This window comes from Elgaria multicarinata, chromosome 5 (assembly GCF_023053635.1).
Source record: "Elgaria multicarinata webbii isolate HBS135686 ecotype San Diego chromosome 5, rElgMul1.1.pri, whole genome shotgun sequence".
NCBI classification, from domain to species: Eukaryota; Metazoa; Chordata; class Lepidosauria; order Squamata; family Anguidae; genus Elgaria; species Elgaria multicarinata.
In genome coordinates, this window is record NC_086175.1 from 62,249,091 (window position 1) to 62,271,031 (window position 21,941).

General features: G+C 41.5%; 1 protein-coding gene across 1 annotated transcript in view; it reads left to right on the forward strand.

The window, feature by feature from the left end:
- Positions 1–21,941, forward strand: part of IL1RAPL1 (interleukin 1 receptor accessory protein like 1) — a 455,397-nt gene that overhangs the window by 62,155 nt on the left and 371,301 nt on the right. The gene's annotated exons all lie outside the window — the stretch shown is intronic.

The window sequence follows — 21,941 nt, forward strand, 5'->3', positions numbered from 1 at the left end:
TGAAAATACTGTGAAGCTCAGAAATCAATTGTTTTGGATTCCCTTGAATATCTTCTATTATCTCTTTGGTTAAAAGTGTATCAAAGGTTGCAAAACACTGTCAGGTATGTGGATCTGGTTTAATACCATATTGCAATATTAAATGCACACCAAGGACAGCATAACTATCTGTTTCTTGAAATGATTCTTGAAAATAGGCTGTTGGCATAAAAATAGTTCAAAGTTGTTCCTTGGAGATAATTCTTTCTAGAAAATGTTGCATAAAATATCAGTTAATTATGAGTGTTGCACACGTCTCAATAAGATGAAGAATATGGGTCAAAGCAGACATGACACTAAACACAAAACTTGAAGTGCCATTGTTGTTTTAAAGATTGTTAACAGCGTGTGTGTGTGTGTGTGTGTAGGGGAGGGGTTGTTGTCAAGACAGCAGCATCCAGAGAGGAGAAAAGTAATCTCCATGGCTGCAGTTCTGTCAAAAAAAATCACCCCACTCCCATGGCAGCCAATAGCCTTGAAAGGCAAGCTCCAATAGCGCTGATGGAGGTGTGCCTTCCAAGACTAATAGCCGCTGTGAGGAGGGGAAAGGATTTTCCTCATGGCCACAGGGAGGGTAAGGTTAACCCTGGCCATCCTGTTATGGTCCCAACAACAACATCCTGCTCAAGCAGTGATAACCCCCAGAAGGCTTAGGTTCCATCTGTGCAAATGGAAACTTGCCTCCTGGGGTTGGTCCTGCTGTGTGTGTGTGTGTGTGTGTGTGTGTGTGTGTGTGTGTGATTGTTGACTGGACTGCAGCAAGAGAACTTAAATGCCTTTTCTCCAAATGACAGAACGGCTAGGGTTAGTCTCCCCCTCAACATGGCCCTGATGAAAATCCAGCCTGTGGTGCTATTAACATTTAACAAACAAACAAACACCATGGCATATTTAGCACTGCATCTAGTTTGTCCCTGTTTCAGAAGGGAAAGGATTTAATATCTTGTCAAGCAAAAAGAAACACCTATGAGCCCATACCACTTTCCAATACCTGTTGCAGTGCTATCTGAGTAATATCTCTTTCTTATCATAGAAATACTCCCAGCCACTCCACCTTTCCCAGCCACCTGACCTCTGCTTTGGTGCCACCCTGAATGACACAGAAGTGGTGATGAGATTGCCTGGGAGTGTGGATGGACAGAGCGGGGGAAGACCTTACTCAAGACCTCTGCCCCTCATCCACCCGCTGCCCTCCGAGGCAGTCCAGTGATCTGCTCTGGGTGATGGAGCAGGGAGGGAGGGCTTGTGCAAGGCCTCCCTCCCTTCTCCATCACCAGGATTCTGGCTTCAGTGCCACCATAAACAATTTAGCCTACTTACTTAAAACATCAATGGTTTCCTATGCCTTTTTTTCATAGTTGGTGGAATGCTATTTCTTTTTTGAAAGTGGGGGTGAGACTGCCAGCATTCTCCTCCTTGGAGATTCAGGCCACAGCTAGACCTAAGGTTTATCCTGTGATCATCCAGGGTTCACCCCTGCCTGAGCACTGGATCCCCTGTGTGTCACCTAGATGAACAGGTTTGACCCCTGGACAATCCAGGGATAAACCTTAGGTCTAGCTATGGCCTCAGTGGTCTGGGGAACTAAGGGACTGCTGCTACCAGTATAAAGGAGGCAGTAAAGACGGAAGCCCCCCAACCTACATGACCTGGGACCCAGAAAGTCAGGCAGACTGTGGCTCTCTTTCTCTTCAAGGCAGCACTTTCTTTCATTCCCTTTCTAATCAGCTGTGAGGGTTGTGTGCAGCACGCCACCATCTGCAGCCATTATGAGAATCCCATAGAGTCTCATTACACATTAAAAACCCATTTTTAATATATATATATATACATATGAAATTGAATTTTTAAAAAAGAAATACCATTCCACCAATTACGAAAGAAAAGGCATAGGAAACCATCAATACTTTAAGTAAGTAGGCTAAACTGTCTTCACAAACACTGCACAAATTATGTTTCCAATCGACTTTTTACAGACATTTTGCCTGAGAGAGGGTTGTTGTTGTTTTTGTCTGTTTTTTGTTGGTTTGTTTTGCTTTGCTTTTAATGTTGTTTCTCCCTCAAATTTTCACCAGTCTTTCTGAAATTTTCTTGATACATAAAACAAAATCCTATATCTGGTCTGTGTAAAGTTCAGAAAGAGTGGTGAAACCATTTTGATAGTATAAAGATTAGAACAACCCACTCCAATTTCCATTAAACATTGTAGAACCCCTTTTTTTTAAAAAAAAAAAAAAAAAACCTCATTGCCTTAAGTATAGCAACCACAAGTGTGGGTACTATAATTATTATTTCTTGCATTTGTATACCGCCCTGTAGCCGAAGCTGTCTGGGCGGTTCACATAATCTCTGGGCGGTTGTGGAAAAGAAAATATAGAGCTGATATCGAGTTTGCTGGTTGCAGCACGATTGATGGTAGCTAGGAACTGGAAGATTCAAGGGGAATATTCTATTGAAGAATGGTATAAAGAAGTATGGGATATAGCCATTAATGATAAACTGACATGTAATATTAAGTGGAGAAAAGGCGTAACTAAAATAAATGAGTTTGAAGGAATCTGGAAACAGTTCCTAATATTTGTGTTTACTAAGGGAAGTGGGAAACCGCCAGCGGAAGAAACGATAAGATTTTGGACTCAGGAATAGATCCCGAGGTGGGGGGTGCACTTGTATGTTAAGAATGATTATGTTGTAGTATGATAATGTATAGGTAATACTTATTCAATATATATGTACTCAACATTTATTCAATATGTATGTAGCAGTTGTTTGATGTTTCTTTTTTTTATTATGATTACTATTGTAATGTTGTATGTTTATATAGTGTAGAAAACAAATAAAAATTAAAAAAAATAATCTCTGGGCGGTTCACATAATAAGGACATAAGAGGAACCATACTAGATCAGACCAAGGTCCATCTAATCCAGCAATTCTGTTCACACAGTGGCCAACCAGCTGCCCACAGGAAACCCCAAACTAGGACATGAGTGCAGCAGTACCTTCCTGCCCTTGTTACCCAGCAACTGGTGTACATAGGCATGCTAACTCTGATAGTAGAGGTAGCATATAGCCATCCAGACAAGCCTTATCATCCTTGAATTTGCCCAATCCCTTTTTAAAGCCACCCAGGGGCAAGTGCCACTGCCACATAGGGCATTAAGGAGAAGTATGGTCCCAATGCCCCCTTCTTCATGAAAAGGTTCTATACATAGAATATACCTGAACAGGGCCACAACAGGTGTAAGAATACTGGCATGCATGCTCATGATGGCAACCATTTGCTGTACTGGGATGAAGTATTGTAGTGACATAGTTCCTGTGTTTCTCTTAGGAAACTAATTCAGGGAAAGGAAATGCTTTAAAGGTTTGCATTTTTCATGAATAATTCCAGTTCTCTGGTAAGGTACTCATGTATACATCAGGACCATTTTCTAAAAATATATTTCTGATATATGTCATTGCAGGCCAGCTTGACACATCTGCTGACAGACAAATTTTGCAGGAAGCAATTTCAGCCAACTAGAAGTATCAAATGTGTTACTTCTGCAGTTATTTGTGTGACTGAAACTGTTAAAAATGGTGAAATACCATTGTGCTCCCATTTTTGGAAATCCCCCCCACTTAGTATGAGATCATATTATTTATTAAATGAGAGCTATTTGGTTTTTAAATTGTTTTCTTTAAATACAAATAGGGCAGTGTATCTTTATGGTTGATTCCTGTCATGCTAAATCATTATCAGGATAATATTGTTCTTCCCTTAAGATGTGTCTGTATGAAATGCTTCAAGTAGATGTTTTGTTTTTTGTTTTTTTAAAATCTAACAATATATATGCAAATCTTTCTGACCTCTATTCCTTATTCCTAAAGCTATCAGTGACACACCAGTTAAGTACACATCCCTTTTGTGATTGTGGAATACAGAGCTCTTTTTAATAAGACCAACCATTGCTTTTCTGTATATTCCAGAATACTGAAATAAATAATTTAAAAAACAAATGGAACCATTTATGTCAAAATAAAATAGAGGTACATTATATCTGCAGTTACCCATGTTGGTTTGTTTAAGGATATTTGAAAGAAAATAGGGATTTTGACTTTACTAGTTTAACAAAATGCACCTATGAATTGCTTCTCTCTGCTGTAGAAATATTGGGTAGATACTGAAGTTCTTTACAGTACAATATACCTGTAAACTCAGCATGTGTCGTGTGAAACTATGTTGGGAGCCTGTCATATGTGGAATCCAGCTATGTAGAAGGGTGAATATATAAGCCTGTTGATCCACATTATTCTGATAAATTACAGGGATTTCATAAAATGAGCCTCCTCACATGGCTAGATATTTGAGATTACCAGCTCTTGCCATAGTTGCATGCATCAATGGCAGTGTTTTTTTGGAAGCTGGTGCCGGACCGCAATGGACACAGGTGTGGGGGGGCTTACCTGGTGCCACCAGTGCAGTCTGTGTGGCGACGGCAGTGGAGCCAGGTAAGGAGGCAGGGGGAGAGGAGGGCTTATTCGGCCCCCATTTTGTCTCCCCTTCCCCACTTACCTGCCTCCGCCATCCGCTGTGTAGGCAAGTAAGTGGTGGTGGGGGAAATCTCGATCCGGCCCTCCGGACCTTGCTCCGTTGAGCGGGAGAGGGTCGGATCAACCCGAAGTGGTTTGGGCCCGATCGGGAAGTTTTGGGTCAGGCCACGAAGCGGTTCAGGGGGTCCGTGCACAGCTCTAATATTATTGTCTGAGAAATATCATCAGGAAAGGGAAAAGACAGGAAAGGATTTCAGCCTGTTGTTAAAATACAGTGCATTTTTCATTTTTCTTTATCTCTATGGTAAAATTTTAACTGATTTCCTTACAAACAATTTGATGCTGCAGATATGTTTGTCATTTACACTGGGGTTTCATTTCACAGCTCCGGCAGTGAAAAGGGAACTTAGTGCAAATTAGAACTGGATCCTATAACATAAACACATGTGGCTCAGAGGTAAAATACCATGCTGCTTGAAATTAGAGTTGAATATTGTAAGGCAGATGAATGTTGACCAAGCTACAACTGCATTAGCATTGGCTCTTCATGTAAGCTGCTAATACAATGAGAACTTTAGGATTCGCTTAAGTGTCAGTTTTAAAAGATGCAGTTTGATAAATGCCTGAGCAGAAGTTAGATAAATCCCAACAAAATAATATTTTGAAAAAAGAGAGAAAACCCATTTTCCTTTAACACAAGCATTAGAAATGTGGATTTCAGAAAGCCATGTGATACAATCCCACATGGGAAATTACTACTTAAATTGGAACAGCTAGGTATTCATTCTGGTATTGTGATATGGGAAAGAAAGAATCTATAGAAAAAAGATACAAGAAAGGTTGGCTGAAAGTCTAGCTTCTCATGTGAAAGAGAGGTGATTATTGGAAATATCTCTTGTGACAAAAGCCATGTATAGATGATTTTCTTTTGAATGGACATATGGAGATACTGGGATATTGCTGAGACGTTTGTGAAAATGTAAAGCCAAACTTCGTACAAACTATATTGGCTTGCCACTTCTCAGGTTTAAGATGTATGCAGAAAATATGCACATATTCAGATCAATATGTGGAAAGAAGCAGCAGGAACCATGTGTGTGATACTGCTTCACTCCATGTGTTCATCACAATGTGTTAATAGAGCTGATGTGTGGAAAGGAAGAGAAGCAAGAATAATTTACAACTGCTCCTGCGAAAAAGTAACTGGGGGAGAACCGGCCACATGCCCCTTAAACCCCCTGCCATCGCATGGATGGTGGAATTGCTAACCCTCCCACCACCGATGGGCAAGAAGCTGCACTGCATGGCTCCATGCCCATTTCTGGTGCTCCGCTTACTTGTGAGTAAGCGTGGCACCAGACAGGATGGTGCTCACACCTCCCACAATCTTGGGATGGTCCCGAGACTGCAGGAACAATCAGTTTTTCCAAGGGTTTCTTTATCCCTGGGAAAACCCGTGCCTGCCTCCCCTGCCCCCGGGAGTCCCTGTGCAGCATTTGGACACACAGAGACTTGGCCACGACCAGCCCAGACTATTGGACTGATGTAGACATGGCCTGTGCGTGTTTAGCACTATTTGCATGACAATTTCACATACTTACATAGGGAAAGCTAGGATTGTGAATGAAAGAAAGATTCCCTGACCTACATGCATTCACTAGACTCTGTGTACAGTCCTCCTTATGCACAGTCCAAAGTATATGTGTAGTTTAAGACTCTACATTCTACCAAGTTCCTGACCAAACTGACAGTGCCTATTAATTTAACTTTGCAACCAGCCCTTCATCTTGCATCACTACTGGGCTGAGGGCAAAAATGCCATCCTGCCCCACTGGAACGTTGGAAGTAACATTCATTTTAATGACTCAGGTGGCTGTTTGTTATGGATTGTCAAAGCAGTTGTTTGCAGATGCAGCAAATTTTAAAATCAAAGTGATGGTAAGTTTCATCCTAGCAAGAAGCCCTGGAGCAAACTGCTTATAATAAACAAGCATTTGCAATTAGCTGGATTGTTAATGGTCTTCATTGGTCAAATTCCCTTTTGATGTATGCACTATGTGCTTACATAGTGTGCTTACTGTGGAAATTCTTTGATTGATACAATATGTATAGTTAAAGCCAGCTGTGACTTATTTATTTGCTCAGATGTCAGTACAATTCCCTGGAGCTACTTGATGTAAAAACATTCTTGATGTCAATCTGCTTTTGGGACTAGTTCTCTTCTCCATTATGTGGTGGCACTTATATGTGTACAGGGCATATACTTCCTTCTGCATAACTCGACCCAAACGGTATCTTCCTTTGTATAAAAACTGGTCTGTGACAGTAATAAACAATTCTTTCATTCATAATGCAATCCACAAATATATTAAGTTGGTTGTTATTAAGTATTTTAACCCTATAGCTAAAACTTCTGTAAACCGCCCAGAGAGCTTCGGCTATTGAGTGGTATATAAATGTAATAAAATAAATACTAAATAAATAAAGTACCTTGTATTTACATGCCAGTACTGGGCACAGGTTTAAGGGTGCATCCTTGTTGTGTACATGGAGCTGGCTGCCTCACTGAAGTGAATGGGACACCTCTGTGCACATCAGAGCTTCCACAGAGAACCTATATTAAAGGTTAGAGAAACTCCATGCACTTCAAGGGACAGGGATATTTGTTTCTGAATTTTTCTAAGAAACCTTGCTTTCTATTGTAATGTGCAGTGAGGATATTATAGAACTCCACTTAATTTTATTCCCCTGAGTCCTCTGGCAAGTGCTGCTTCTTGAAACAGTATGTTGTCGTAAATTGCTCTAGCATTTCTTTTATTGAGAATTTTGAATTGGATTAAGATGTGGGAACATGCCAATGTAGTATTGATTTTCATACCTTCGAAATAATGGATTTGACTCCGACTTTTAATGAGAGATAAAATGAGACTGAGTTGTGTAATCTCTTCTGTGGCTTATTCACTGGGGGAGTTGGCAGGCCTATAACCAGACCTTTTATGATGAGGAAGGCTAAAGCTGCATCAGGTGGTGGGGCAATATAAGTAAACATGAATCAGCAACTATCTAAATAAACCCTGATAGGTTTAAAGTTACTAAATATATTGATTTAAATTGAATTAGGGTTTAAGTACAGAGCCCAAGTGCTGATCTAGGCCTTTAATTCACCATTGACTGATTTCATTCGAAACAGAGACATTATACATATCCAATGTAGCATAATCTGACAACGTTTGCTGTCAAAAACTCCCATTTTCCTTTTTGTCCTCTGTCTATATGGCTCCATTTGGCTGAAGTGTGGCACGTGTTAACTTGAGATGTCACTGGCTCCAAGGTTTAGTAACTGGACTGAATGATCTCAGCTGCACTCCTGCAGGAACAATTATTCTCCACCCTTACCCTAGGAGTTTGGAAACTATTCCAGCCCAACTGCGATTGGCTATCTCCTTGGAGTTGTCAGGGTCTTGAGCATAAAAAGAGTGGGTCTGACACCACCTGTTGTCTTCATCTTGCTTTTGGCTTGTGGCTTTGAGCATCATCTTTTGGGGCCCTGTCCGGTGGAGAAAATTTTCAGGTGGAGGAAATTTTGTTATTTTCTGCCTGAACTATTGTTTCCAAATCTTTGTCTAGTTCTTGTATTCCTTTTCATTTCAATTCCCCCTTTTACATAAATAAAATTAACACTGACCTCAAGAGTTGTGTGTGCTTCCTTCGAAGTCAGTGTTGGTACTAAATCCAGAGCCCTTCTATTTGGTTATTGCTACTGTTTAATGTTTCAAGCTTAGGGTTTCAAAATAGAGGGTGCAGGCTTGGACTAGGGATGGCCATCGTGGGGAAATATGGCCTTTTTTGAGTGCACTGGATTACCCCTGAGCCCGTGGCTTGACTTGCATTTTCAAGCTAAGCTGCATGCTTCTTCCAAAATTCAGAAATTTTCTCATGTTTTTCCCCCAACCATTTACGCAAATTGTGACAGCAATTTGCATAATTAATGCAAATTTCACCTGTAATTTGCTTAGTTTATGAAGTTTTTGTCATAGCATGATTAATTTGCACAAATTGCAGGTTTGTGCAAATTAAGTACGTTATGGCTGCAAATTGTGCAAATTAAGCAGTTTACGGCCACAATTTGGGTAAATGGCAATTTAAGAGGGGGGGGGACCTGAAAATCTGCATATGATTGTGTAGTAAAATAAAATCATTCTGCACATGCCCTGTGGTCCCTGAACATAGGACTTAAATATGGTTCAAATTTATTTAGATGACCTCCAATAACTTATTTTTGTGTAGTGACAGGAGGAGGAGCAGGAAATGATGCCCTCTCAGCCCTGTGCAATGCAGTACTACTTCTTCGGTGGTGAGGCGTGTTCAGCCTGCCTTTACATTTTGCCTTCTTTGGCCTTTAGTCAATAATTTCAGGTGTTAATGGAAGTCAGGGAAGCAGATATAAACTGAAAGGCATTCTGCTCATGCTCAGAATCACACATTTCTACATACATCAAGGTCGCTTTCAATTAATTGATTAAAACTAGATATCAGATTTAATGAGATTAGACAATTACATTGTCCTCTGGGTCTCTTGTTTTTTATGTATTTTTTGGGGTGTGTTTTTTTGTGAACCACCCAGGGAGCTTTGGCTATTGGGCGGTATAAAAATGCAATAATAAATAAATAAATGGTCCAAACTACTCCTGAGACAAATTCTCCACTGCAGGAAATCCAAAAACTATATAGGACTCACTCAAATTTACCCCCTACTGGTTGGACATTGCTGCTCTTCCTAAAAGGATGGAATGAGGCAAGGGAGAAAAGATTATTGATTGAGGTAATAGAATTAGTTTGGACAGTAAGAAGTTAACTCCAAAATAGCACCCTCTTGGAGTGCCACCTTCCATATTGTTCATATTGGCTGGAATCAGACTTACATGCACATTTCCCCCTTCTATGTCTGTAAAAAAGAAAAGAAAAAGAGCTAGAGGCGCACACACACGCACACACACACTATGTTCCTGGAAATAGGTAATTTTCTTCCCCCTCCCACTAGGTATGTACAAAATTTTGCTCTTCTTTCAAATTTGCATGAATTATAGACAATAATCTGTGGAAGGAGAGAGGGAACTGCCTTAACTCTCAGCAGTGTAGCAAAGACAAAAGGTTGTTCAGATTGAACAGCAGTCCAGCAAGTTAAGCTTCTACCACCCCTTACATGCAAATCAACCTTAACAAGGGGACACCCAGATCATACAGGACACTCCTAAAGATTATGAAATGGGAGAGGTGTTGGGACCTAGCACACACTGTTTATAAGGTTTAGGCCCTATAAGCAGTAGCACTAACCAAAAGGAAGACTCTGGATTTAGTAATGAGGCAATTTAGAATGAGGTGTACTGAAAACCAGTTATAAGAGGCAGTAAGTTTATTGGGAAAGGAGAATAAATGACACACAAGAACCAGAATAATATTTGGAAACAATACTACAAGGCAGAGATAACAATGCTACTTAAACCTGCTATACATACATAAGCATAGGTCTTCCAATAGTAGGTTACCATATTTGAGAAACCAAATAAGAGGACACACAGTGAGGGGGCCTTAAAGTCCCAATTGGACCAGAGAAGGGGAAAGCGCCCCCAGCCCCCACTGATCCAATTGGGGACTTTTCTACAATGTCTGGGAATGACAGCATTTCTCCTTTAAGGCCCCTACTGGAGCAGTGGGAAGAGATGCTATGCCTCCAAAAAGCAGATCATGCTGCGCCCCCCCCCCACTAATGGCAGCCTTAAAGTGGAAAGCGTGTCATTATAGAAAATTACAGAAAATCCCCCCTAACACCCAGGATAGGGCAAAACCCCAGACAAATCTGGGGAAATCCTGACAATTGGTCAACTTATTAGGGCAGGCCCCAAACAGGGATTATTGGAGTCCAAAGCAAAGACAAAACCAAGACAAAGGCAAAATCAAGACAAAGACAAAAAACATGGGCTGCTGTAACTCCCCCCTCCCCCCTGTGTATATGCTCAACCCCTTGGCCACTCTAAGGTGGTCCCTGTTAACCAATCACAAGCTGGCTAGAATATTATTTATTTAAAACATTTCTTGGCTGCCTTTCAGGGCAGAAGCCCTTGCAAGGTATCTTACAACAATAACATACATAAAAACAGCAATAAAAGCAATAAACAAAATACAATAGTAATAAAAACAATAAAAGTCAACAATAAAACCAGCAAGAACAACAATGGCGATAGCAGCAACAACAGTAGTCATATCATGTAGTGCTCAAGATTTGTGGAAGTGTTTGAGAAATGGAGAGCTGGCCTCATCCAGAATGGCTCCTCTTATGTTTTTAAGAGCAATCTGTCCCTTTTCTAGCAGCCCTCTGTCTGGGGAGGAAGAGCGAGGAAGAAAGGGGTGGCAGAAAGAGAAAGAGAGAAAAAGTGGCCCTGTCCACTTTTGGCTCTGGCCTCATTCATTGCTGATTTCAGCCCCGCCTCTTGCCATCATGTGGCCTTCAAGAGATTAACTCCCAGGGAATGTGGCTCTCAGCAGGAAAAAAAAGGTTTATTTTGTTTTTGTATTTATTTATTTCATTTCTATACCTCCCAATAGCTGAAGCTCTCTGGATGGTACAAAAAAATAAATAAAAACCATAGAGTACAGCTTGAAATATAAAATATGGAAACTTAAATCACAATATAAAACTACAATATAAAATTACAAGCAGAATAAAACGGAGCAGCAATGCAGAGATTTTAGATTTAAAAATACAGATTTTAGTTACCTAGGGAGGTCATGGGCTCTCCCACACTAGAGACCTTCAAGAGGCAGCTGGACAACCATCTGTCAGGTATGCTTTAGGGTATTCCTGCATTGAGCAGGGGGTTGGACTCGATGGCCTTGTAGGCCCCCTTCCAACTCTGCTATTCTATTATAAGGCCATGATAAGATAATATGTTTTCAAGGCCTTCTTAAAAGCCTGCAATGATGAAGCATGGCTGACCTTCTGAAGGCAGCTTGTTCCAAAGGTGTGGGGGTACTGCAAAGACGGCCCTCCCACATGCGAACCTAATTGCTCTCAGGAGTGGTTTGCAATTTGATCTTTGTTCAATGAGATGGGCCTCTCTTTTTGATCTTAAAGTGCAGGCAGGATGATATGGGTGAAGTCTTCACGTAACTTGGTCCCAAACTGTTTATGCCTTTAAAGCTCAAAACCAGTACTTTGAATTGGGCTTAGCAACACACTAGTAACCAGTGCAGTGAAGGCAGTAAGTGATCAAATCACCTTGCCCCCATCAATACTCAGGCAGCCTCTTTTTCACCAGCTGAAGTTTCTGAACCATTTTCTCAGGACCCTAGGGACAAGGGTGAGAGTTCTCCCAGGAACACAGAACTCAGTCGAATTAACCAGCACTACTTTTGACCTTGGGACTAGAGACATCTTGAGATAATACATACTCATGGGTGTAGCCCCTGCCTGTGCAAAATGGGAGCTTACAAACTGCTAGAACATAAAAAGAAAATGGTGTTCTTCCTGACAACCTTAAACAGAGAAATGTAAATCAATCCCATGGGCATAGTTCGAATATCAGCAAATAGTACAATGACAGATATTTAAGCATTACACCCTCTTCAGAAGATGTGGAAGAGCCATGGTAATTCAGGATCATAAAGTGTACTCATTTTATTAGAATGGGATATAATTTTAAAATTACTGCTTCTGAGAATTGAAGCATGCAATAAACCAGATTACTACTTCCTGGTGTGATTAATTTGCCTAAGCTAATTAAAACAAATACCTTGTGGTATTTTTATGTGCTTTTGTGAGTATGGTCTTAAAGGAATGCTGTTTTATTGTGCTGGGCAGTTGGTGTGTGTGCGTGCATGTTTTAATTTGATTTACCTTTAAAAGAAGGAAGCCAAATAAATCCCTTGTACATTACAATTGAAATTAATTTGCTCCATAATAGAAGCCCAAGAGGGTTTTTAAAAATACATTAGTTAGCTTGGGTTAACATCTCCTTTACTCACATGAACTCCTGATTTATTTATATATTTAAGAGGATGAAATAAATGATTGTATTTTAAATTTAGAATGTAAGCCTATGCGGCAGGGTCTTGCTATTTACTGTTTTACTCTGTACAGCACCATGTACATTGATGGTGCTATATAAATAAATAATAATAATAATAATAATAATGTATTGCTGCTAAGATTTATTCTGTGTTGTAATTTTAAACATTTAGATTTTAGATTGTATTTTATCATGTGTGGTTTTAATTGTTGTGAACCACCCAATTGGCTGCTGGGCAGCATAGAAATGTAATAAATAAATAAATAAATAAGGGAGGGGGGAAATGGAAAATAAATAAAGAACCATAGTAGTCTTAGTAAGGGGGACTCTTCTCTCTTAAGTCTTGATATAAGTTATCAGGTTATAATAGCAGACTGGATGGCTGTGTGTGGTGTAAAATTGCAGTACTACAGAGCAACAATACAGGTAAAACAGGAAATGGAATTGGCAGCAATTAAAAACTTGGGGAAAGGAAAAGGTGCCCCAGTGGCAAAGAAGGTGGTGCCAGGTAAGCCTTCCTGGAATGGACTTTCCATAATTGGGGTTCCACAACAGAGAAGATCTTCTCCCGAGTTACTAGTTTTATCACCTATGTGGGCAGTGGCACCCAGAGCACAGCTTGTGGTTATGGCTTCAGTGCATCATCATGATGTTATCATCTTCATAATTAATAATAGTTTAATCATTAAATAGTGGGAATTGCTGCCAATGGATTGCCAGCATTATCAAGTTACACTAATTCGATTAACAGGACTACGACCCTGTTCAGACAACATGCTAAACCATGCTGCTTTACCACAAAATGGTTGATGGAATGCATTAACCCTTAACCATTTTGTGTTTAAGCAGCATGGTTTAGCATGTTGTCTGAACGGGGCCAGTGAGTTGAAGATGTCATCCTCTGGAGTTCCCATAATATTCCATGATGCCATAAAAACTTTGTCTGGAAGCACTCCAAATGGTAGTACAGTATGGGCAATGCTAAGAACAGATCATATTTAGTAGGGGTGTGCACGGACCCCCCGCTCCGCTTCACTTGCAGATCCGCCATTTTTCGGAGCGGGTCGCTCCGCCCCGCCCCCGCTCCGCCCACTTCCGCTCCGCTCCGCCCGGAGCTCCGGATCGGATCCGGAGCTCCGTTTTTGCCCCCCCATAGGCTTGCATTGAAAGCTAAAAAAGTAAACAACTTTTTTTCCGTTGAAGTTAGAAACCTCACGTTTGGCACCATGACACCTCATGGGCGTATACACACACACGCCAAGTTTCAAGGCAATCCCATCATCCCCTGATTTTTGGCGAATTTTTGAAAATCGGGCACCCCATTCACACCCCTTGGGATAGCTCCGTCAATTTGCATGTTACAAACCTCAAACTCGGCACCAGGGCAGCTTATCCATGTGTCCACATGCACGCCAAGTTGCAAGCAAATCCCATCATCCCCTGATTTTTGGCGCGGCTCTACCCTCTAACGCACCTCCCATAACCCTAATTCACACCCCTTTAGATAGCTCCGTCAATTTGCACGTTAGAAACCTCAAACTCAGCACCATGATAGCTTATCCACGTGTCCACATGCACGCCAAGTTTCAAGGCAATCCCATCATCCCCTGATTTTTGGGGAATTTATGAAAATCGGGCACCCCATTCACACCCCTTGGGATAGCTCCGTCAATTTGCATGTTAGAAACCTCAAACTCGGCACCAGGAGAGCTTATCCATGTGTCCACATGCACGCCAAGTTGCAAGCAAATCCCATCATCCCCTGATTTTTGGCATGGCTTAACTCACCCCAAATTGTCCCATTCTACAACTACGTCAATTTGCACGTTAGAAACCTCAAACTCAGCACCATGATAGCTTATCCACGTGTCCACATGCACGCCAAGTTTCAAGGCAATCCCATCATCCCCTGATTTTTGGGGAATTTATGAAAATCGGGCACCCCATTCACACCCCTTGGGATAGCTCCGTCAATTTGCATGTTAGAAACCTCAAACTCGGCACCAGGAGAGCTTATCCATGTGTCCACATGCACGCCAAGTTGCAAGCAAATCCCATCATCCCCTGATTTTTGGCGCGGCTTAAACTTTTTAACTCACCCCAAATCAAGTCCCATTCTACAACTACGTCAATTTGCACGTTAGAAACCTATCCTTTGGTCCCATGACAGCTTACCCATGTGTCCCCATGGACACCAAGTTTCAAGGCAATCCCATCATCCCCTGATGTTAGGGGAACTTTTGAAATTTGAACACTCCAGTATGTCAGGGATTTAAAGTTGCAATTGCAGACAGCTCAATGGGGCCAGTTCCAAGGCAATCCCAACATGCCACGAGATAACCCTAAATCTTCTGGCACATTTGAAAAAGGGATTATTGAATTTGATAAAGTCTAAGTGAGCGCAGGAAGGACTTCTCCCCTTAGTCAAAGCAAGACACATACACCATCGCTGCAAGGCGGGAAGGGGAGAATTATTATTATTATTATTATTTATTTATATAGCACCATCAATGGAAAGCAGGCAGGCAGCATGCATTGTAGTGCCGCAAGGATGGCTTGAGCACTAACGCATAGCAAACCAACCCATAAGTGGGCGCAAAGTGAGGCAAAGATGGCTGGTTGTTTCTTTCTAAGCCAGCAGTTACGCCTTGAGGGGCACAGAGGAGGACGATTGGGAGCAAACCAGGCACCAGGCGGGCAGAGAGGCAGGCAGAGTAGGCGAGGAGTCAGTCCTGGCAGATGCCCCACCACAGCAGCACCCCGGGGGAGGCGGGCAGGCAGGCAGGCAGGCTGCGGGCATTTCTGGGGGCACAAGGAAGTGATGGCTGGTTTCTAAGCCAGCATTGCAGTTAGTCACGCATTGCAAACGCAAACCATCCCAGCGAGTCGGTCACCGAGGAGGACAGGCTAGCAGAGGGGCAGGCAGAGTGACATGTCATAGATCTAGTATTGGGGAGGAGTCAGTCCCGGCAGATGCCCCAACACAGTAGCACCCTGGGTGGGCATTGGAAAACGCCATCTTGTGGGTCAATACTTCCCCCACCCCATGTCCTGCAGGGTTGCCTGCCTAACCCTTGTGGGGATGGGAGATGGAGAGCTTAGAGTGGCAGTGCCAGCAGCAGCCTTCGGCTTTCCCCTGGAACCAGTCGCCTTGCCCGCCTCTTTCCCCAGCAAGATCGCCTGGTGCTGCCTATGAAGATGCATCTTCATGCTGCTGGTTCCATAATGCCCTGTCGATGAACCCCTGCTTAGGCTGAGTTTGCAGTGGCGACAGACAGCAAAGCGGGGATCCGCTCCCAACTCAAAGTGGTCCCACACGATGCTTGTCTTTCGTTTCTGTGGTGACACCACCAATTGCCCGCCTGAGCTCTCTGGTGTTGCCACAGAAACAGGGGTGTGGGATGAGACTGGGGAGAGAGCCTCGGCCTGCTGCTGCTCCTCCTCAGCCCCCATATCCTGGAGGCCCACCGCCTCCTCCTCCTCCCCCCCCTCCACTGTGCTGAGGACCTCGTCTAGGTCCATCAGCGGGCTCGTGGGCTGAAAGGAGAATGAAGGAGTTGGGGATACTCCTCCTCCTCTAATGGCACTGCTGCCACGTGCCTCTTGCAAACGGGCACTTTTCCCATTCCCACCCTCAAAAAGAGAACGCCGGGCACAAGTTGCAGAAGAGAGTGGCTCTGCCTGCTGCTTGTCCTGCTTCTGTTTTGGAGCAGTCAGCCAAGGAGTTGCCCGTTTGAGTTTCACAGGAGGAGAGGAAGCCCTGCTGGCAGACTGAGCCTTGCTGCTTTCAGCACGCCTGCTTTCTCTTTTCATGATGACTAACAAAATATTAATACTACTAATACTATGTATAAGGTACTACTAAGAATATGTATAAGAAGAATATAATATGTTTAAATGTAGGGAAATGGGACAAGAACAATAAAATATACTACTACTAATATGTATGAGAATATACTACTAAGAATATCTACAAGAATATAATAATATGTTTTAGAATATTACTAATAAATGTAGGGAAATGGGACAAGAAATGGGACAACCACTACTATAAGAAGAACAAAATATGAATACTACTACTAATATGTATGAGAATGTATACTAATAGACTACTAAGACTATGTCAAAGAATATAATAATAATATGTTTAAGAATAGGGAAATGGTGTGCGTATGCTTTCCCCAAAATGCTCAATCTGTGGCTGCCTGTTGAACTTGACAAAAGCAGCCCACTCCGTCGAAGTTACACAGAGAAGAAAAAGAGAATCCAATTTTTTTGGTATATTTGGTATATAGAAGATAGAAGGAAACACAATCAGGATTTAAGAGAGGGGAGGGGGAAAAAGAACCAACCACTACTATAAGAAGAACAAAATATGAATACTAATATAATATGTATGAGAATATATACTAATGGACTATGTGAAAGAATATAATAAAATATGTTTAAGAATATAAATGTAGGGAAATGGGACAAAAAGTGTGTGTATGCTTTCAAAAGAAAGCTTTCACAAAAGCAGAACAGTCAGGCTTTAATACAGGGAAGGGGGGGGGCAACCAACCCAACCACACACTCCAAAATTCAAAAATAAAGTTTATATTAAATCAAAGTAAGGGGAAAACACAGGGCAAACTAAGCTACAAGTCAGAAAGAAGCAAACAAACACACACACGCGCCAAACTAAACCTATATTAAATTAATCTATCTCCAAAGCAGGAGCACTAGCTAAGTAAGTGTTCCCTCCACGAACGCCAACCCACAAAGAGACACAAAACAGAAAGTTCTCAGGGTGGGTCTGCCTTAGTCCCCCCTCCAACGCTGGGATTGGAGGAGGATGCTTTCTGAGGAGATGAATTCTCATCAGGATTGGGAGTTGAATGTGCCTGTCATCGCTTCCAAAAAAATAATAATAATAAAAAAAAAAAACCCAAACCCCGATTTTTAAAAAAATATTGCACGTGAACCACAGCACGCAGAAAGTTGAGAGTGGTCTCAAAATGACCCCCATCCACGACTCTCTGTGCACAAGAATTTTCAGAACGATAGCTTAAACCCCCCCCCAGTTATCCCCGATTCTTTCCCTCAATGCAATCCTATGGGCGAAAAGCCGAAACGGAGCCCCGCGGTTGACCCTATTTTTAAAAAACTTCTAGCCCGCGACCCGTACGATGCAGAAAGTTGAGAGTGGTCTCAAAATGACCCCCATCCACGACTCTCTGTGCACAAGAATTTTCAGAACGATAGCTTAAACCCCCCCCCAGTTATCCCCGATTCTTTCCCTCAATGCAATCCTATGGGCGAAAAGCCGAAACGCAGTTTGAGCCCCGCGGTTGACCCGATTTTTAAAAAAATATTGCACGTGAACCACAGCACGCAGAGAGGTGAGAGTGGTCTCAAAATGACCCCCATCCACGACTCTCTGTGCACAAGAATTTCCAGAACGATAGCTTCAAAAACAACGTAGTTATGCGCGATTATTTGCCGCAATGCAATCCTATGGCGAAATGTTTTCAAGATGGCGACCGGAGCGCTCCGACTGAACTCGGAGCTCCGAAAAATGGTCGCTTCTCTTCGCCTTGCTTCTAGGGGGTCCGCGGTCCGCTCCTACTCCGCCTCTGGGTAAGGCGGAGCAGGCCAATCCGCTACTGCTTCTACGCTCCTAATCGGAGCGGAGCACATCCCTAATATTTAGTTGATTTATGTCCCCTTTCTCCTATTATTTAGATCACTAGTGTTTTTATGTTTTTGATCAGTATCTTTTCCACTTAATTTTTTTGTCATATAAGAAAGCCCAGTTAACAGTAGACATTGGAACATTGTATTATTATTATTATTATATTTATTTGTATCCCGCCTTTTGCCCAATGCTGGGCCTCAAGGCGGCCTTACAAAGTTTAAAATATACATGGGGGGGGGGAGGGAAACAAAACCATAAACAATTAAAAAATACACAACAAAATTATAAAACAATAGACAGCATTTTGAAACACTTGTCTTCATTATCCATCTGTACTGTTAATGAATTAAAGTTCACCCAGACTAATTGCTCTCTCTTCAATTTATAAACATGGGAAGCTAATAGGCTAGTTGAGCCTCTGCTACATTAGTAATGGCAAAATATTGAGAAGGGCACTGACTGTGAGATTTGTACCAATTTTGTGGTACACAATGAAAGTCCCACAGGGATATTCCATTTGGATTTAAACCACTTGAATCAGACCCTCCAATTAGCAGGAGGAAAATTGCTCATAATGATTCTTAGTTTATTAAACCCTACATGTCGTAACCACGCTATTCACAAAACTGAGCCAAATAGTCAGCACAATAATACATGTATCTTTTACTCTTCCCTCCAGAGATTTCTTGTTGCACTTGGCATGATGTGGACATTACCCATTATGAGGGGTTTAAATTGGTGCCAAATTTATATGCCTGAATTCAAAGATTCTACTACTCAGTGGGAAGGTGCTTCCACTCACACAGGACTCTGTAATCACAACACTATCCTAGTCTACAACTGTAAACACTGGCAATTGAAAACAAGAACATTGAGGACTCTCCAGGCCATGTTTGGGGGGTGGGATGGTAAGGGGCTACAGATGAGGGAAATCAGTAATCCACCCACCCCTGGTGTGCAATGAAAACAACAATGAGTCTTGTGACACCTTAAAGAGAAACCAATTTATTATAGCATGAACTTTTGTAGAACCTGGAGAGGTTCTACATCAAATATGAACCTCAAGTTGGCATGGCTTGTGGGGGGCAGGGGATGGGTATTGTCTACAGTGAGGTCAAAGGGAACTTTAAATCCAATAAGGTAGATCTAGCAGCAAATTAAATCCATCCTAATGTGTAATAAGCACATTATAACATTTGGACCCAAACTATTAGTGTTATTTCTTTAATATGAAAAGTAGATGTGCCTAGGCAGTTGAAATAATATTATGTAAATATTTCTGTCTGTCTGAAAATGTACAGCCAAATACAGTGTACTCCATGGACACATTCATTGGTTTTACTTTGTGCAGTATGGGAGGTGTAAGTAAGAATCTTTGCCATTTGAAAATTAGTCCAAGGAGAGAGCTTTGGAATAGAAAGATGGTGTGATCTAAAGTGCTTTGGACTTTCCAGAATCTACAAGTGTGTTGTATGCATTTCTTATGCTGCCTACCCCATTATATCATGTTTTATGTACTGAGGTGTGGTAGTTTATGTTCTTGAAATTGGGTGTATTGTACACAAAGTGGGGCAGTGACTCATGCACAAACTGCTTATTGTCTATTGGTCAGAATGTGTGCATTGGCCCTAAATGTTATTTTCTTATTGGGTAACATTTAGATTTTAGTGTACATGCTTGCAAAAGCTACTTTATATAATAAAAGTGCATTATCCTTGCACCATTTAGTTGAATAAGTTGTTGGAAATAACATTTCCTGGGCTCCCCCACCACACACAGTGTTATGCCTGCTGAAGTGAAATTGCCTCAGGTAGTCTCTGTCATTGTGTAATGGTCATGTTCCACTTTAGACTGTAACTTCAGCACTGCTTTGCTTTTAATAAGAAGATGAACTGATTGTTCATGAAAAAAGTTAAACTTCCACAAAACAGTTACCACAATATGGACAAATAGCATTGTCCTGAAAATGTCATAGCCTATCCCTTACATCTACGCAGTAGTTTCATGCTCAACAGAATCATGAAAACTAAAATTTGTACCTCAATAATTGTTACAGGTACAAGAACTTTGTGACCTGAATAATATTTTTTAGATTCAGCATTGTGGTGGGCTTATATTAGCACATGAAGCTTGTGTGATAGCATTTTTAAGAGATTTGGGTATAAATTATTCTGTTTGCAGTGTTCTTTTATGGACCTTTTCAGTCATTAGCAATAAGAAAGAAAGAAAAAAGAATACATAGTCAAAGCAAAATAATTTCCTTTTCAAATGAATGTAAATCCAATTCTGTTAAATGTTTCCTATGGGATTTAAAGGTGTGTGTGTGTGTGTGTGTGTGCGTGCACGCACATTTAAAAAAGATATTTTGGCAGGAGAAAAAACAAATCCAATACTAAACTCAATGAATCACTCTTACATTTTTGTTTATTATGAAGCTTGAGAAAGCTTGGAAGAGAAACATGATAGGATGTCCAAAACATTCATTTCCAGAAACACTGTCTGTCTTTAACATTTCTAATGACTTAGTATTGGAATTTGAATACAGCGAGCTTCCTGATAATTAGCCACACTTGTAACCCATCTACCTAAGTTCTGTCTACTTGATTAGTTGCTGCTCTTCAAGGTCACAGCAAAACATCCTTCCCAGCCGTCATTCACAGATTCTTTTAATTGGAGGTGATAGACCTTGTCAATATAAGACTGTCTCACGAAGCTATACCCCTCCCCAACCCTTTACTACAGCAGCATATACTGAACTTTCAGTTGACAACTCCAAACAGAATGGACTGTGCATTGTAGAGAAATAAATGTGGTGGGTTGTTCTTTGTTTTTTCATATTTCCTGCTGTTTAACTAATTCCCCAAAAGACTTAATAATAAATGAGTGCCTCTGACCATGTAATGTGACAGCCATACGTCTGGGATTTTAGGCAGCTGTGCTTTCAGGACAGAGAGTGTGGGCTCCAGGCAAGTTTAACTTCCCCAAAGTCCTACTTTCATCACAAACACATAGAAACCAGGTGCATATTTTAATGTACAAAACACACAATATGCTGAGCTTGCAAATAAAAGCATGTGTGAAGTTCTTAGAGAGAAACGAACCTGAAAACTCTCTTGCCTGCATAGTATTTCCTGCCCTTGTCTGGTCTCAAAGAAGAAAAAGAGGTGGGGGGGCAGGCATTACACCAGGTGCACACACCAAGTGGATATAAACCCAGACTATCTCAACCCATGGTATCTTTGTACACCCAAAGGTACACCAAGCATGTAGCAAGCAAATATAAATCCAGGCTATCTCACCTCATGGTATCTGAAAGGGGCAATAACAAAAACACACACACACACACACAAAAACAACTTTATGTGTATTCACTGCTAGAGAAACTTTGATCAGATTAGAGGTCAGAAGGCATTTATAGAACAACAGGGGAAAGAGTCTTCTGCTATTACCATGCTCTTCTAGGCAGTGATCGACTTTAACGTGCTGTTGATCCAACCACACAGAACCCAAAATGGAAACAAAATACTCTCCAGAGTGTGTTTTCTGTCTTTAAGACTTCAGAACAACAGAGGTGAGAGAAGCATGATTAACTTTCCTAGCCTCATATTGCCTTTACTGTGAACAT